Below are 7,537 nucleotides of genomic sequence, written 5' to 3'. Positions count from 1 at the left end.
GAAACACTGAAACCTGTTTTTGGTGCAGCAGCGGTCCCAGCTGCTCGCCTTTATCTAGACTGGGTCGGCTGCTTATCTCAATATAATCAATGTTTAAAGTTTTGTTCTCAGTGTTTCTGTGTTGCTGCGTATAGGATCTCCCAGCATCATCACTGTGCTGTCCAATCATTGTGTGCTAGGTTACCCTTATAGTGCAATGTGTGTTTGCACAAAGAGAAGCATGTGTGTCAAATATAAATAAGCACAGAACAGAAAAAGCTGCTCGTTTCTTCTATTTAGAGTCAAGTTAGTGTTTTGTGTCTTTGTTTGAGGCCTAATGTCAAGCAGAGGTGTGTGTAACTGGACTGGTCTGTTATATGTGTGAAATGTGTGCTTCTCTTCAGCATCATCTTTGTTACTGCTGATTCCTTTGTGTCATCATTTGTTGAGAAGAGAGAACAGTTATAACGGAGGAGCAAAAGGAAGCCCTGAAATCTGCATCCAACAAGGAAGTGTTGGCTCACCAGTGATGCCAGCAGAGGCCACTGGTTTGGCTCCAGTTGTTATAGATTCAATGATGTTGTTGCTACAGATACATGTTAGCATCTTTATTGTAGTAAAGTCTTGTAATGTGAAGATAGAAACAAGGCAGAAAACAGCTCCATGATCTGATCTTAATGATGTTGTTTTTATTTCTGTCTTTCAGAACTGGATTGGAAACTATCAAAGGTCTAAAAACAGCCTCAACCCTCCCAAAGAGCAAACTTTACACACGTCATCTTTCAGCTACAATCTTTGTTGCAGGGATCTTCTGCCAAACAAGGCTGAGAGAAGATTTCTTACAGCTGTCATGTTGATGCTGTTTCAATCTTTGGGCAAACACACTCATATATTAGGGCTGATATCAGGGCTGCACAAGTTCTTTGTGTTTGTGATCATGAATAATAGAAGTGTGCCTGTTGAAGATCATGTTTGCTACACTATTATATGTCCTGTTATTGTTCTGTATTATATTCAGCTTTCAGCATCCTTTCCCAGCCCCCTGTTACACCATCCATACAAAGCCAATCTGACTGTGAGCCAATGTGTTTGATAGTTTGTGTTGGATCAATAGATTTGACAGACTTGGTTCATCCAGAGGGAAACAGTCCAAATTCAGATCTAATGAAATGATGGAGGCTGTTTCCTACCACGGTGCTAATGTGTGACTAACAAGGCTCATGGTCTCCAGCAGACAAGCGCCTGGAATGAGGTGAGCTGAGTGTTGCTTTGGTGGGTCTATGCCCATGTCATGCCATCAGGATTCATATTGGCAATAGTTCATATCTCTGTTCTTTAGCCTTCATCACAAAGCTGTGAAGGAAAAACAATCCGAACATCTAACAGGATTTGATGGATGTAAAGTCCACTGAGCTCTTTGTCATTTACAAACTTGTCCAACCAACAAGAGCACAGATGAAAAACACAGTGACAGTTAAAGGATTTTGCCATATATGAGCATAGATTACTTTCATATAGATTTTCAATGCAGGCTTTTGTTGAGCCGCTGGGTTCTGTCTAATAATCATCTCAGCATTTTACAATAGAATAGCTCTTTATTAGCTCTTCATTGATTGTTATTGGACATGAAACAAGGAAGCTGTGTTTCTCATTGGATGTTAGTTTCATGTTCATCAGGATCATTTTCTAAAGAGCTGATATTTAGACCATTTACTGCACTGGCTGCACATCCTGTCTACATTTCTCTGTATGTGCTGTAAAAACTGTGACTAGAGGTTACTTAAAAAACCCATGGCAACAACGTGACACTTACTTTACTTAAGTAGATTTTAATTTCAAGTGATTTATGTAAAATTTAGATAAAATGTTAATTAAATTTCAACAAAAAACAATAATATATATTATTAACATTCTCTTGTAAATATGTGTTGAATTTAGGGACAAAATCTCAAATTGAAGGTTAAAATTGCTAATTGTAACAAAAAATTAGTTCATTTGAAATGAATCTCTGAGAAAAATTAATTTGAATTTACTAACGATCTGGCAAAGGTTTAGTAAAAAATGACTAAAATATCCATTACAAAAAAATTTAAACTTTTTGTTTTTAATTAAAACTCAAGTTGGATTCACTAATTTTCCAATTAAACTTCATAATTAATGACTGAATAATAAGAGAAAATCAAATTAATTTAACTTCTTTTCTGAGTAAAATGAATCAATTTCACAAAGACAACATTCAAACAGTAATTGTTTTTATTGTGGAATATAAAACATATACAAAATTTATAATATAACATTTTTCTGATTAATTCAGATTGTTTGCACTGAAATTCTTCACTAGTGCTTGCCCCAAAATAATAGGAAGAATAGGCCATAATTGAAAATACAGTTTCAGCCAACTTCTCGAGAATGTCAGTCTTTACTTTGGAGGTGGGCAGAAGATTTCCACTCTTTTTATACTCCTCGTGGCTCTTTCCAGGTACATTTCAGTTTCATATGCAGACTGTGGGGAACAGCTTCGGCTCACAATGATCTGTGAACTTCTGCCTTTTGAGAATAATGGTGTCCTGAGAAGATGTGGTTGCAGCAGAGTCTGCATTGGACACAACTGGATTGGATGATGAGTCATAGTCAGTTGACAGTTGATCAGAGGGGCTGCCGAAAACTGGCAGGATGACCAGGGTGATGCCAACAACCTTCACAGTAGTCCTGAAATTTTGGTTTAAAATACTGAAGACTGAAGTCGTTTGAAATCCCAAAGGTATCCTTCACAACACTTTGCAGCTCCTCTACTGTTGGTGGGATCCTGATGGAAGAGCCAACTTCTCCATTTGGTCATCAGTGATTACATGGAGCTCTATCTCGTTCAACCTAGAATAAAATGTAAATGGGCAAAGTTACGTTAGATTAAGTAGGGTCAACTTAGTCATTTTCTGCTGCTTCAATTTCAAAACTAGTAGTTTAATTTAATACAATCATCCATCACAACCTATTCAAAATGCATAGTCTACATACTGATCAGCTGAATTTAAGTTGAGGCATCTTCCAACAACTGAAAAGAACACAACATTAATAACAATCGCACTCTCCAAAGTAAAAACACACACAAATTGTTAAAGACAAATTTGAATTAATACTAAATTTTTAAAGGTGAGGCTCACATATAAAACAATGAAACTCTTTATTAGATTAAAAAGGGGATAGACTCTATTTTCTGCACCGATCTGGTGACAGATCATGACATGAAATAACACTATTTGTGTATTTATATACTGTATATATCTTCCCATATTTGAAAAGATGTCCTTTTAATCTACACAAGGTCATCTCTGTATCCAAACACCATCGGGTGTTAAACATAGAAATGATGAAAGACTTATGTCAGATTAAACACGTATTACTATATTACTTCCTGAGTGTACCTTTGTCTTGAAGATCGTTCTGCAGAAACATCGTGACTGAGCATGGGTCTCACTGATACACGACCAAGTTTAACTGGAAACTTGCATCGTCCCTCTATGTGAGCTGTGCCTGCACTAAAGTCACGGGGCTCCGACAGCATGAAAATGAAAACCAGTTATTTTGCTGGACTGAGCCACTTTAGCTTCATTACCACAACTGAAAAACTGCGTGGAGACAAAAGCTTTGAAAAACTGTGACTGACAAAATCCTGCACAAATGATTTTAACTACATCACTCACTGCTGAGTGCAAAACTTTTTCATAAAATGTTAAAAGTAAATGAGGGAGGCTACAGCCCATCGAAATACATCATTGATATATTTTTAATATGGTAAACGTGGTTAGTCAAAGCTCTGAAGTAACACAGCTGTGAAGGCTTGGAAAGTGACCTTATGCTAGCAGTCCACTTCGTGCCATTTTGTGTAAAAATACGATACTGTCATTACAGCGGTCATTATTAATCTAATTTTGACGTATCATACTGTTTAGAACTTTTACTCTAAACTGCTACACGTTACTGTTTAAAACGTGTCGTATATTCGTACAAATGAAGATAATCTTACCTCGGACAAAATGGAGATCATCCACTGCTGAAGCGTGTGTGTCCTGCACGTGGCACAACGGACTACAGGCGGAAGTGTAGAATGATTGAAATGAAAATGCTTTCATCAGTTAAATCTATTAGATTTCTTCATTTTTCACGAGAGCTTCACATGAAAAAGCTCCTCAAGCAGATCATGTCAGAGGTTTGTCATCAACAGGAGGAACTGTTCATATCATAGGATGAAGGATGCTGTCAGCTGGATGAAGAAGGTTATTTAATGGCAAACGTTCACATTGAAGTCAAATTGTTGTCGTGTTGAACAGATTCATGTACTGATCGTCTCCAGAATGTTAGAAGAGCTTCAATGAATCATTAGAAACAACTTACAGCTGCACAGTTGTGTCAAACCAATCTTTGTGTCATTGTGGGATTTTTGTGTTTCTACATGTGACACACGTCTAAAACATGCACACAATCTGAACACAAACAGGGACTCATTTGTTACCACAGCCAGATGCTGAGAGCCATTTCCTTGTAGTGCTGTGTCTATATATATGTACCATTAGATGTTATTGGAATGATTGTCAGCTTTGATAGTTTCATGTATGTTTAGCTGGACGGCTGTTTGATCCTCGACATGTTTAAAGGTGTCCAGTCCTGAGACACTGGGGGTGGAAACAGCTGTGATGTCATTGGACTGTCACAAAGACAGAAGTGCATGAAGTGAGCAGCCAAGGAGCCGCTGATGTTTTGGATTCAACAGCATTTGAAAGGTTGACACAGACACATTTGCACATAGAAAGCTGAATTTGTCATATGCCACAGTGAACTCACTGTTCAGTGTTTTTCAGGAAGCTTCTTAACTGCCTATGCTGCCAAACAAGCAGCTGATGTCCTCGAGAAGAAGCTGAAGAAGTCTTCAACAACAAATACAGGAAGTGGACTTTCAAATACTAGATTCACTTTAGACTCACACAAGAAATGACTCAACTAGCTGTGTTTGATTGACTCCTTTGACTATATGAAAGGTCAGTGTGTGTCTGTACACAGACTGTTGTGTTGGAGTATTATTCAGTTGTCTGCTGAATGTTTTCAAATGTCTGCATCTCAGTGTAGATGAGGCTGGGGGTCATGGGAGGCCACCATAGCAGTCTCTTCAACATCATGACATCATCATAAATGCTGCTGGACTGTCTGATGGGCTGACGGTGAAAAAGCCGTCGGGAAGGAAACAGAAGACATTTCAGAGGCTGCAGGCAGATTTCTTTGATTTGGGGCCTTTTTCAGCTTTATTGGACAGAGCAGTGAAGATAAGTGACAGCAAAGCAGAGGGAGAGAGAAAGGGGGCGTGGTCAGAATCAAAGCCAGGCCAGCTGCTCTCCACCTCGTGGCACATGGTCACCTGCTCATCCTAGTGAGCTCCACCAGCAGCCCTTTCACACAGTTTACACTGTCAAACACTGTGTGTGGACCTCAGCTAACAATAGGCTACATTTAAGTCTGGACTACATGCTTTTATATTGAGGAGATTTATCACTGTTTTTATTCCATCAGCAGCTCAACATCATGAGCAGCTTTGACATAAAGACATCAAACTCAAGCTGACTTTAAACTGGATCTACTTTTAATACAGGGGCTCAAAAACAACTAACATCTTTATTATATATCAGGACAGAAAGTCATTTCATCTCAAATGGAAAACAGCTTTATTTGGAATAATCAGCACTATCAACTGGTTTGGGATCTCCACCAGTTTCATGTCTTTACAGCTTCTCCAACAAAGTTCCTGTAAAATCAGCATTTTTGTCTTTATTGGTTTGATAGTGATTGATTATTCAGTCCCAATCTGCTGTCATCTAAAGAACAAAATGATGTTTCTATGAGTCAAAAAGCTCAAGATGTTGTCGGCTTCACAAAGAAAACAAAGATTAGGAACTTAAACACAAAGTGTTTGGAGCCAAAATGTTACCAAGCTGCTCTTTTTGAAATGGCAGAGGTACAGTGGTGTCTAACAGCACACTGTGGAAGGCAAACATGTTATTGTTGGATAAAACTTCATGAATCCTTTGTAGATTTGAGCTGTTGGAGCCTTTCTTTTCTCTTCAGGTGTACAGATGCTGAGGAGGCAGGTGAAGCAGGTGGAGCTGTTGTAATGCTGGCAGAGGTTGTGTCTTAGTAACTCTGTGAGGTAGAACTGGATCCAACATTGTGGATGTGTTGATGTTGGAGCCATTAAGATTCTCTGGCCACACTGTAGGATTTCCCTTTGATTCACTGCGGGGGCATTTTGGAGTCTGTCAAGGAAACTCTTCATATTTGTGTTTGACACCAGTTTATAGAAACAGAGAAATGTGTCATGCTTTTGTTCGGCCTCCACAAATACACACATTTGTTCATTGGTTGGACTTTTTGGAAGGAGACACATTGAAAACCATGTTAATAAGATCTTGTTGTTTCCTGTGGATCCGACACAGAGAGTGGACTTCAGACAGAAACCGTGGAAGAGATTTTAGAGGCCGTGTGTGGCAACAGGAAGTTTCTGTATGTTTGCTGATCTTACATGTGGAAAACAACACGTGATGTTTGTGAAGTTCTACAATGATCATTGTTCTCACAGCATTTTGAGTGGGAACAGTTCAAACTGAGAGTAGTGGGAGTTATTTACTGATTGAAACAAGCTGAATGTTTCTGTGCACGATGAAGATCAGCAGCAGCAGCTCAGCTGATCAATGAATTGACATCTATCAGTCGTTTCATGAGATGAAGTCATCAGCAGACATTTGTTCTAACTGTGTGATAAATGTCAGAACGTCAGGGCTCTGCTTTAGTCACTACTTGATGATCATTGGCTCATTGTTGAATCCAGTGGCCCAGTCTGACCTCTGACCCTTTGCTGCAGGTCTTCTGTGTTATCTCCACTTTCATGTCTGATCTTCTGCTGTATCGTCCAAAATAAACATCTGAATCATTTCCAACACTTCAGCAGATCTTTAGTTTGGGCAGTACAGTACAAAATAACACATATTGTACTATACTGCCCACTTCCTGATCTTATTGGATCTGTGTGTGAGGTTGGTGAAGGAAACACATGTTTACTGAGTGAATCGGTGCCATTAGGAACTAGTTTTTATATCACAGCCTAGAAATCACACAGGACCATTTCTGCAAGTGAAAAGTCCTAATTGGAGGAAAATAATTGTATAGTTTGTGCGACTGTTGTTTGTAAATGAAGAATTGTCCCAACTCCGTGTGCTGCTGACCTTTGACCTTTTCTTTAGGTGCACAGAGGAGTCTGTGGAAACATCCAGAACTGAGGCAGTGCTACAGATGTCTTCAAACAAAGTGGTGTATTTAACCTGTGGTTGTGCAGCATACAGCCCACACAAAGTTAACGAGTGGCTTTGACATGTAAACAGTAAACAGTGCTCCATGTAATACTTGGCTAGATGGCAGTAGCGTGACTCCCCAGTCAGCCTTTGACCAGTCCAGTGTTTCTGTTTCAGTCATTTAAACATTTTGATATCCAGATAAGTGAAATACCCTCCACAGAACA

Source organism: Neolamprologus brichardi, chromosome 3 (assembly GCF_056152115.1).
Source record: "Neolamprologus brichardi isolate AB-2024 chromosome 3, ASM5615211v1, whole genome shotgun sequence".
Taxonomy (NCBI): domain Eukaryota; kingdom Metazoa; phylum Chordata; class Actinopteri; order Cichliformes; family Cichlidae; genus Neolamprologus; species Neolamprologus brichardi.
The sequence above is the reverse complement of the archived record's forward strand: the minus strand, read 5'-3'. Positions refer to the sequence as shown.